The 10,921-nt window shown below is 31.1% G+C and overlaps 1 protein-coding gene across 6 annotated transcripts in view; it reads right to left on the minus strand.

Moving 5' to 3' along the window:
• The window catches only part of LOC118182320 (septin-7-like), a 176,184-nt gene that overhangs the window by 140,312 nt on the left and 24,951 nt on the right, over positions 1 to 10,921 (minus strand). The gene's annotated exons all lie outside the window — the stretch shown is intronic.

Here is a 10,921-nt window from a genome sequence, read left to right on the forward strand (position 1 = left end):
TTTCTAATCGCTAATTCGTGGTTATCACGGACGAATTTCTCCCTTACACAGATGGCGCACTCGACTTTTATCGAATTTAACACTTTTAAATGGTAATTTGCTTACTTCACAGTTTCTAAAGGGTATACAACATATTAAACCCGTGCAACAAAAGGTTAAGTTAGATTCCGATCCATATTTCGTTTAACAATATTGCATACAGCGCCTTTCCCCCCTGGTGGTGAGGTTTCGAACTTTCTTTTTTTCGCAAAAAATAAGTTCCCATGACCTCCTTTACAATGCTACCAAGTTTGATAACATTTGATCCAGTAGTTTTCCTTTTATGACCGTTTCAAAGTGGAACTTTAATTATAACCACCCTGTATACTATTAAATTTTAATTTGAAGCTATGCGTTATATGTATACCATGCGTAAGATTTTTCGCTTTTGTGAAAAAAATAAAGAATCGAAGCAAATATACTTAGGATAATGGACCAAAACTGAAAAAATCTCCCCTCCCTCCGAAAATAAAATATTGAAACTTCGACCTTGAATTTATTGGATTATCAAAATATTCAATTTGACTTATCTTCCAAGTCCTAATTCCGACAACAATTCCGTAAAAAATTCCGAATTACTGAAGCTGATGTCAAAAGGTTTAGTATATATTCACTGTATGTTAATAAAGTAATCAGAATGTAATAAAAATAGATTATAGAATTTACGCTGATGCAACTTTTTGTCTAAATGCACAACATGTAATGGAAGAGAAGGCTTATAGAGATCTGGTAGATGTACTCCTTTTGTCTCTCCAATGTCAAAAAACTTTCCTTTGAGAGGCAACTTTAGTTTCTGGTAAAGAAAAAAAACCGCAAGAAGACAAATTTGAAGAACATGCAAGACGATTAAGTACACATACTTATTTTCGGAACAAAAGCGGTTTTCCGATTGGTTATTAAATACTGAAAAGATGCATTGTCAAGCAATACAAAACATTTGGAATACGTTTTTTGACTGAATAGCGTAAGATTAAAACTCATGTGCTTAATTCACAGCCATTTACAAGTCAACTACTCGGGCAATTGTAGAATCGTTTTGATCCTGAGCTTGTAATACAAACCTAATATCACTGGATTTAAACACTTCTTTAATCTTCCAAGAACATTCCTCCTTTAGCTCATATTCCAAGAATATTAAGTGAATAAAATTATTGCAAAAGAAATTGAATATTCACTTGAATATACGAATTGAATTCACTTGAATATACGAATGAGAAATTGAATATACGGCTTGGTAGTTTACTAACGAGTTAACAAAACTTAAATTCTGCTTTTTGTGTCTAAGAATACAACAATATTTTAAATATTTACAAATAAAATATTAAATTGGAGATTTAATTGGAGCCTCACCAGTTGCCTAGCATTTGAAGATTGTTAAATACTAATTGTTTGTTGCGAAATCTAACCCAGGCTGCATGGTTAGTTTTCGTAGTTTTCTAGGTTTTCTTTACAAAGGTTCTCTATGAAAGCCTCTTAGCCAAATAGCTCCCATGTTCTTTCTATGTTCAAATAAGCAACTAACACAGTTTAAGCGCGATTTCCAAGTGAAGTTACTAGCAAAACCCGAATACTCATTAAAAATCATATAGCTTGCCAATCGGGAGTAACATGAAAGATACGGCGCCAATAATTGAATCGCTGTTACGGTACGCTGTATCTAAACTTAGATGGTCATTCCTTAATTAAATATAATTGGTTTGTAACTTCTACTAGAACTGACAAACTGACGTGAGAATTGAAGTGCAAATAAGTAATATCGTGTGCAACTTGATTAATATAAAATTAGAAATATTTGCATTCAGATAGAAAGTTTTTTGAAATATTTGCAATTACTTTATAAGAAGAATTTATTAATAACCGTAATAATTAGTTATTATATTACTGATGATTAGAATTCAGTTCTTGACGATTACATTTTAAATTCGAATTTTAAGGATATAATAAAAATGCGCTACGCATAAAAATACATTTTAGGATAAAAAATGAGTTGATTTTTTATATTAAAAAACTTCTTAAATTCATTTAATAAACATCGTACCCTCGTTGTTAATTGAATCCAGAATGTTGGGTGTCGTTTATAAAATTATTCTTACTTTTACACAAATCTGCTGACTTATCCAACCATTAAGTAGCTGCAGATCATTTCTACATAACCATTGAACTTCCATTAATTCGGTCTCTAGAGGGTTGTATGTTTATATAAAAATTTGACTTTTATAAAAATGATTATTCTAAATCTTATGTTTCTATAAAAATATACTGTGCTTCAAAAATATGGATGATAGTATCAGCCGCTCTTTCAGCCACTTCATAAGCAACAGTTTGTTTAGAAATAAATTATGCAGTTAATGTCATAAAATATTTTCATAAAATTCAAATAAACATCAAACGAAAGTTCTCAGTTTTAGACAATTCGATTTAAACGAAGTTAAAGTAAAGTAGCATACGATGAAACGCCGAAGATAAAAATTTACTCTTACAAATATTTTTTTAAAAAAGGGAAGAAAGAGAGAAATTTAAAAAAAAATAGTTAAAAATATGAATAATATCATCCATAATTTAAAAAAAATAGCTTTTCATATAGTATTAATAAATATTTATTGCGCTACGAGGGAAAAAATTTCGTATAATTAGTTCTCCGTAAAAATTTATTTGAAATTTAAGGTTAAAAATAGCTGTGGTAATTCACTGTCACAAAAATCAGTAAACCACATTTAGCGTTATTATCTCAAAAAAAAAAAAAAAAAAAAAAAAAAAAAGAGATGACAAATTTCAAAACGCGAAAATATGCAAATTCGTGTATATCTTAGAAAATTTTGAATAAAAAAAGTCTAATTTTTTGCAGATATGCTTAGAAATACACCTACTTTATTATTAAGATGATGGTAAAAATTTTATAGATTATAATTCAAAATTTTTTTCGAAACATTTATAAAAATTGTTTAAAAATAGAAATTTTAAAAATAAAAAACAAAAAATGGATAAATTTTATTTGGAATGAACCTAAATTTCGAAATGTGAAAGGAAAAATCAAAAAAGTTTAATAAAAAAAGAGATATTAATAAATATTTACCTAATTCAATTAACATTGCGAAAGATTAGCTCGAATAATGAAGAGAAACCAGAGTATAACAAATTAGTCTCTTCAGTCTTTTTTTCTTACTAGTAACTCTGGATTATTTTTCAGTATTCATTTTACAAAGCATCCCCCTTCGACAGAATTAGCAGGTTCCAATGTTGCTTCCATTTTGTCTCACAGCTCTTAAGAAATTTACACTTTGAAATGATTTTAACCCTAAATTATTCCAACAAGCATTCAAGATTTACATTCTTATTTCTTTTTCTGATCTTCCACAGTTTTGTTATGACGATGGTTTCTTGTAATTATGTTGAATTTTTAATACGGTATGATGGAGTGGTACCAAAAATTCTGGCGTAGGCGATTGCTAATAGCAGTTTCCTTTTCCTTCGGTCGAACTGTGTGACAGCATATAATAGGGTTGCAAAAATGCGGTGATAAGGGGGATTTTCCACAACTCTTTCAAACCGAATTAAGCCACGGGGTTAAGACAGTTGGTGGGGGGGGGGGCTCTGATAGCAAAATTTTTGAGGCCGCTAAGTATTTGCGTACCTATATGCTGATATGAACTGATAGTGTACATTCGGAAAAGAAATTTGTAACAAAGTTTCATAATATATACTTTCCGAAGGTTCATTTGTTACGTATGCTAATCGTATATATTGTTAATAAACTTGTCGCAAAATATTAAGAAACAAATATTGAAAATGTTTCACTTTGGCAAAGGCTATGCCGTTCTAATACGAAAGATAAGTGAAAGATGGTATAAGGCATAACTATGAAATTATTTCATTCTTATTTTTTTTTTATCCCGAATTAGATTTTATCCGAAATGAAAATACAATTAACACTCGAAAGAATTTTCAAGTCTTAATAATGAAAGTAAATTGAAGGAATATATAAATTTGAGAATTGGGAAATATTTATTTTCTTGCAAAATATATATGGTTTAAAACTGTAATTAATCTCCATAATATGATAATTTCTTTTAATTGTAATTAAACTCAAATGCTATCTCATTCGCGAAAGATATTAAGACATTATTAAATATGCCGATACTTCTCACTTTAACAAATGCAGAAAGATAAATAACCACTTCTACCAGAATTATCAGAATAAAACCATATACGGCACACGTTCAACCTATATTAAAGCAAAGGATTCGAATACTAAAGACAGTAAACATTATTAAAATATTAAAGCTACACGGCAGCAGTATGGTTTGTAGCCATCCTTGACCTATCACATATAGTGCCTCCAAATATAGTTACAAAATGAGGAAAGCCATTTACTGCTTATTGGCTCATCCACAGTTGTCAATGCAAATCTTCGGTGACGCTCTCAAACAAAATGCTTAAAAACCTTTTAAAACGGCTATTTCCGTAATATCAGAAACTGACCAGTACTTCTTGGTAAGCGAATAGGGTACTTTTCTGTTTTGCCGGCGCAGGCGATAAAGTCGTCAATACTGGTATAACTGATGCTAAACGAAATATCTTCGCTGGCAACATTTTACGCCTCATCTTTAAAACAAGTCGCAGCCATTTCTTATCAGATTGATTGTTTCTTTCAATACTAGCATACAATTACATAGAAATTTTACCCAGATACTTCAATTTTATGCACTAAGGCCATTCGCGGTAATTAAGTCAATTAGGATGCAATCACACCGCTCACCCGAAGGCGAAATTATAGAGAAGGCAGAGTCAAGGGTTAAATTCATCAATTCTAATGAGAATGCACTAGCGAAGTACAGCACTGCGGTTTTACATAATTTCCGAGTAAGCTATTCGTACGAATTGAAATAATTCCTGCATTTAAACTTGTATTCCAAATTAAGATTTAACTTGAATTTAATGTAGATAACTACTAAGAGAATTAGATTTTTGTAGCGTAGTTTACGTGAGATGGGATCACGTGATATGAACCGGCGAATCAGGGTGCTGAACCATGAAAGCATAGTAAATTCTTAAATTAAAATATTTTTACAAATTTATTGTTTTTATTTATTGGGTTTTTACAAAATTTTAAACAATATTAAAATGTTTGTTTCCTCAAAATAAAAAAATTCTTAGAACTAACATTTGTTAATTTTTTTTATGTGTATACTTGTATACAGTATGTTGTCGCCAATAAAATCTGCTTGGCGAGATTTGCGGCGACGAAACGGAAAAGTACCGCGAATAGATTAAACCAGTGACGGACAAAATTCTTTGGGAGCAAGCAAAAGAAAAATAAATAAATATATAAATAAAAAACAACTTTCACAATTTACCTTGAAAGGCATGCTGAAAATATCCGGTTCCCTTTGAATGACATTGGAATCTTAAAATCTGCGTTCAAACTAAAAATGCAGTTTTCTCAAGCCAACTTCATAATTCTTAAGCTTTCTTCATTTATTGCAGGTATTGAATTTAACCTCAAGAAACGAGATAACTCGTTCTTAAGTAGCTGCCCAGGAAAGAGATCAAGTTTTAATTTAAAACCTTTGAGACTGGGCCCATATATCAGCGATAAATAGATTTTTTATCTTGCAATTTAAGTTGTTCATATGACAAAGAATACTGAAAACTATATGATATATATATATATATATATATTTATATTATATTATTTTGCGGCGGGTCAGAGCTGGCTCGCAGGCCCATCCCTGGATTAAGCTAATGGCAGTCATTTTCTCTATGATAATCAATTTCCTCTGTGGAGGCGCAAAATTGCTTGGAACTACAGATGGTGGTTTTCGAGAATTCTTAGTACATAATTTCTAAGAACAACGAAAAAAAGAAAAAAGTAAATAAGAAAAAATTTTAAATGCCACTATCGATATTTTCGATTTGTTACTTTTAAATAAAATGAGATGATCAATATATTGTTTCACTTAAGTGATTGTAAAGAGCAATTTTGATCATCATTTTTTAATCTGAGAAAGCTTGCATTTCCAGACCACTGTGGCCACTGGCGGCCGTTTAACTCGACTCTGACCGGACCTGAGCCAAAACCTGCTGTAAAAATACCGTATTATTTGTAGAGGGTCATATCAAAGTTATTGTATTCTAAAAACCAACCCATATGGTTCTTTTTTTTTTTTTTTTTTTTTTTTTTTTTTTTTTTTAAGCCCAAAGGGCGTTAGCCCAGAAGGACTATTTATTTCGTTTTGCCATTTTGCGTTGGTTCACTATAAATGTCGGTTCACTTTTCAAATTGTTGCCGCCAAATACTAGAGCCCTGTGTTATATTTAAAGAAATGAAATAACAAAGAATTTGCATAAATGTATATATGTTTCTCACTTTGTATAAAAGAACGGTACCTAGAGATATCAAATTTTGAATAGAGCAATCTTCCCCTGAATATGGGCATCTGAAAGCCCGAATGTGGAACTTGAAATCTGTTTTATTATCGATTTCATATTCTTTAACACTTTAACGAATTTTTAATAAAAATTCAACGATTTCCAAGCGAGCAATGGCAACACTAAGGGGGGCAAAAAAAAAATGTCTCCAGTACGCGAGACTGTGTATCGGAAATTCTAAAGATATGCTTACTTAAAAATTATTTTGCGATATTGCTATTGAATTGAATTTTATGGTTTAAGTGCGAAGAACATGATATTTAATAAATAAAGGTAGCAAACAAAACGTTAAAAAAACGACTCTTTGGGCCTAATGTTTCTGAAACATTACGTAATCTGAAAGCTTTCAGATTTTATTTTTTTAATTTTAGCCCAAAGGGCGTTAGCCCAGAAGGGCTAGGCATTTTGCGTTGGTTCACGATAAATGTCGGCCCACTTTTCAAACTGTTGCCAACAAATATTAAAGCCCTGTATTGTATTTAAAGAAATTAAATAATGCAGAACCACATACATGTATATATGTTTCTCGCATTGCGATAAAACAACGGTACTTAGTGCTATCAAATTTTGAATAACGTATGTTTCCACCCGAATATGGGCATCTAAAAGCCAGACTTTGGAATATGTTTTATTATCTATTTCCGATTTTGCAATAACGAATTTTTGATTAACAAACTCAACAATTTCAGAGCCAGCAATACGGGGGAGGGGGAAATTGTCTCCAGTGCGTGAGGCTGTGTATCGGAAATTCTAAAGATATGCTCATTTAAAAATTATTTTGCGATATTGTTGTTGAACTGAATAATTATGGTTTAAGTGCGAAGAACATGATATTTAATAAATAAAGGTAACACTGAAAACGTTAAAAAAACGCCCTTTTGGAAGTTTTTTTTTTTTTTTTTTTTTTTTTTTTTTCATTCATGTAATCAACAGCTGCGGTTATGCAATCTTTTTTAAACGCCTTGAACCTTGTATTACTGCAAGCCGAAGTTCGCGATGGTCACCTGAAAAACAGATTCCAGCAATGTTCGTCAATATAAATCTTTTAATGTTTAATATATCTATTCAGTAGGACAATGCGATCTTTTAACGCGGCACTCCTATATAAAATCATAGAGCTTCGTCTTTGAAATGTTACAGCATTAAAAAAGAAAGAATTCCCTTTTCCTAAAAAAGGGGAAAAATCGATTTCAGTCGAACGCAATTTAAAGTCAGAACAAATAATCTGCGAAAAATACATCGAATTTCACCAGAAAAGATGGACGATACGTAATACTCTACGCGCAAGCACCTGACACCTTTCTTTTTCATATTTTAAATCTATTATATATTTATTTGTAACCATATATTTACTCCTGATCGTTTATGAGAATTGTGTTATCTTATCTCAATTGACCATAGAAGATTTAGAATGGAATGAACAAGAATAGAACTTTTTTCTATATCCGATAGTCTGAAGGATTTTCGCACACGACAGCGCAAATTTTGCTGATTGACAGAAGAGAGATATCTCAGCATGATGGAGCGAATGGGGATGAAAGAACGGATTGCGACCAAAAAAAAAAAAAAAAAGTTTGGGCCGGCAAACGGCAGGGAAGAAGTTCGGCTAAATGTGGCATCACGCGAGGGTTTAAGTGCAATTCTGAGGAAAACGAGGGAAAAAAGGAGAAAAACATTTGGTAAATGACACTGACGTTGATTCATTGGTGAAGCAAGGGCCTATGCCAAAAAGGCTTTTAGTAGTCATGGCTTCCGGAATAAAAGAAGTGCAACTGCGGCAGATTTCGCACGCGAATTGATATGAATTTTCCCTTCGCATAAGAATCAGTAAAACTACATACTTTTTTATTTCATTATCAAGGGTATTGTAACGCTTTTCAAGTTCAAAACGAAACTGAAATTAAATTATGAACTTTTTATAATACCGTTGATTCAAAATCAACCAAAAGCCAGAATAAAAATGAAACAACAAGTCATTTTCTAAACTTCCTAAAAAGAAAAATATCAAGTTCAAGTACTCGATTTCCTCCACTTTTCACAAGTAATGAAAATAAACAGTCACAGGGATTAAAGTCTAATTACTAATTCTAATTAAATAAAGTATTTAAGATCTATAAAAAAATAATAAGTGAATCTTAATTTATAAAGATTAAATTACAAAAGAAAATGTATATTAAATGACAATGTAATAAATGGAAGGTGAGTAAATTAAAGGTAACAGGAGAAATATGAGAGTAAAATAAAAGTAAAGGTACTGAGCAGCATTTCAGTTAACTTAGAACTACATTTTTTTCTTATGTCAATCTTTATACTAAATAAGAACTTATATCAACAGGTTCAAACAGATCAAATTTTCCTATAAATATAGGGTATCAATTTATATTTCTTGTGGCTAAAATATGTCTTTTCTTACACTCAGGTTTTCATATGTAAATATGCCTGACTTTTCCTAAGGAAAATGAGACGTACATTTATTAGCTAGTATTACTTAATGCTAAATGCAATATAACTTAAATAACGGAATTTTCAGTTGATATAGCAATTCAGTTTCATAACGAAGAAAAACAGGATTTATTTCATTTGAGATTCTGATAAGATAGGCCTAGTTTATTATTTCTCAAAAATTTAGGAAAAACACAGCCCTGCTCTGGTAGGCTTTCAAAGAATTTAACACTGGTTAAGTCATATTAAAAGCAGAATGAAAATAACTGACAATCACATATATTGACTAGAAGCTGTTAGCAGCAGAGAGAGGTATTCATACATATTTTTTCATGTGCAATTGTTATTTACATTTGTCAGATTAGATTGTGTATTTATAAAAAATGTCTTTGTAACTGAATTAAAAGTATTTACCTACTATTTCTTTCTAGTTTTTGCATGCATGCAAATATTTTTTAGGAGGGAGAAGGGGGCTGTAGTATTCACATGCTGGCCACACATCGCATAACAGAAAACAGTTCCTTAAAACAAATTCATTTAATCAACCATCTACCATCATTTAATCAATCATTTCTCCACAGTTTTCTATACAGCCAGCATTTTCAGTTCAATGTGTAATCCACTGCTTATTAAAACCACTTCCATTCCAAAAGTTTTGACTTTATCAAGCAGCTGAGTTTAACAGACAGCAATCTGTACATTACAAACAGTGATAACAATTTTACATATTTAAATAATGATTCATTAATTAATCTAATTAAACTATTAATGTAAACTTTTCAAATTTTTTTACAAAAACCTTTTTATAATTACATTCTTGATGAAATTTTATCCCTTACAAACAACTAATCTATCTGTTTTTTTGCATATTACTCAACAACAGTTTTTCAATTGTATTCTCAGTTTTGTAAAACTGCACACAGATTTTCTGATCACACCAAGTAAAATGTCTTATCTGCTGCACGATAATCTGCTTCTTCCTTCCACTATGCAATTTCTCATGTACAAACCTGGATTTCAGTTTCTCAAACTTCTGAGCCAAATGTCAGTTGATATGAAATTCTCTTCTAGTATTTACCGAATTAGTAAAAAAAAAAGCTCTAGAAATAAGAAAGCCTTTTTAGCTTTATAGCTTGAAACAATTCTAGAAAAGCAATTACAGTGTCTCTCGATTTTCAGTCTTTTGTGTTTCCTTGAAACATTTGCATTTTTATTAGTTCTTCATTAACTCCTTGTTTAAAAAAATTTCACAATGCTGTCTGGGAAATTCCCTTTGTTTAAATGCAGTTTTTCTCTGGCTGCAATTACCAAGAACATTAAAATCTTTCCACAATTTATCCTTTTTATTCAGGCTTTGCATTTTGACATATTCCAAGTTAAGCACGTAACAAATTAAAAAAAATGCTTCCTCCAATTATTTATTCAATTTCAAAATTCAGGTTTCTAGCCAGCATAAAGATTATCCTTTGTCTCTTTACTTTATCTGCCTCTTCATGATTACAAGCATGACTGATGCTTCCCTTGCCTTTTCTTCAGTCTACAAGTACCACTTCCTTTTCATTTAAAGGTTCTTAATGCACAAAAGGTTCTCAGAAGCATTTCATGAACTTCTTTTATAATTCTGTGTGAGCATAATGTCTCTCCCCCAAAGTAAAGATTTTGAATATGGAATCCTAAAAAGATGGGATACACAAGTTGCATTTCCACCTAATATCAGCTGATATTCAAGAAGCTATCCTCTGTCATTTATAGTGTCTCTAAAGGATTCTTTTTTTACCCTTAAGATAAGAAAATTATGTTCCTCTGAAGTCCAGTGTGAATAAATATTTCTAAAAAATGTGTCTCACATATACTGGGGTTACAAAATTTTCAGCCAAACAGATTTTACTGAAGTATTACATACCTGAATGATGAGGTCACAGTCTACAACATGTTAAATCAATGGACTATGAAAAGCTTTGATAGGTACAAACAAATTTTCAGGCAGTGAAGAATCGCCTTTTGCCAATCC

The sequence above is a fragment of the Stegodyphus dumicola genome, chromosome 8 (genome assembly GCF_044657685.1).
Source record: "Stegodyphus dumicola isolate Sdum_Otavi_A_Nest chromosome 8, ASM4465768v1".
Lineage (NCBI taxonomy): Eukaryota > Metazoa > Arthropoda > Arachnida > Araneae > Eresidae > Stegodyphus > Stegodyphus dumicola.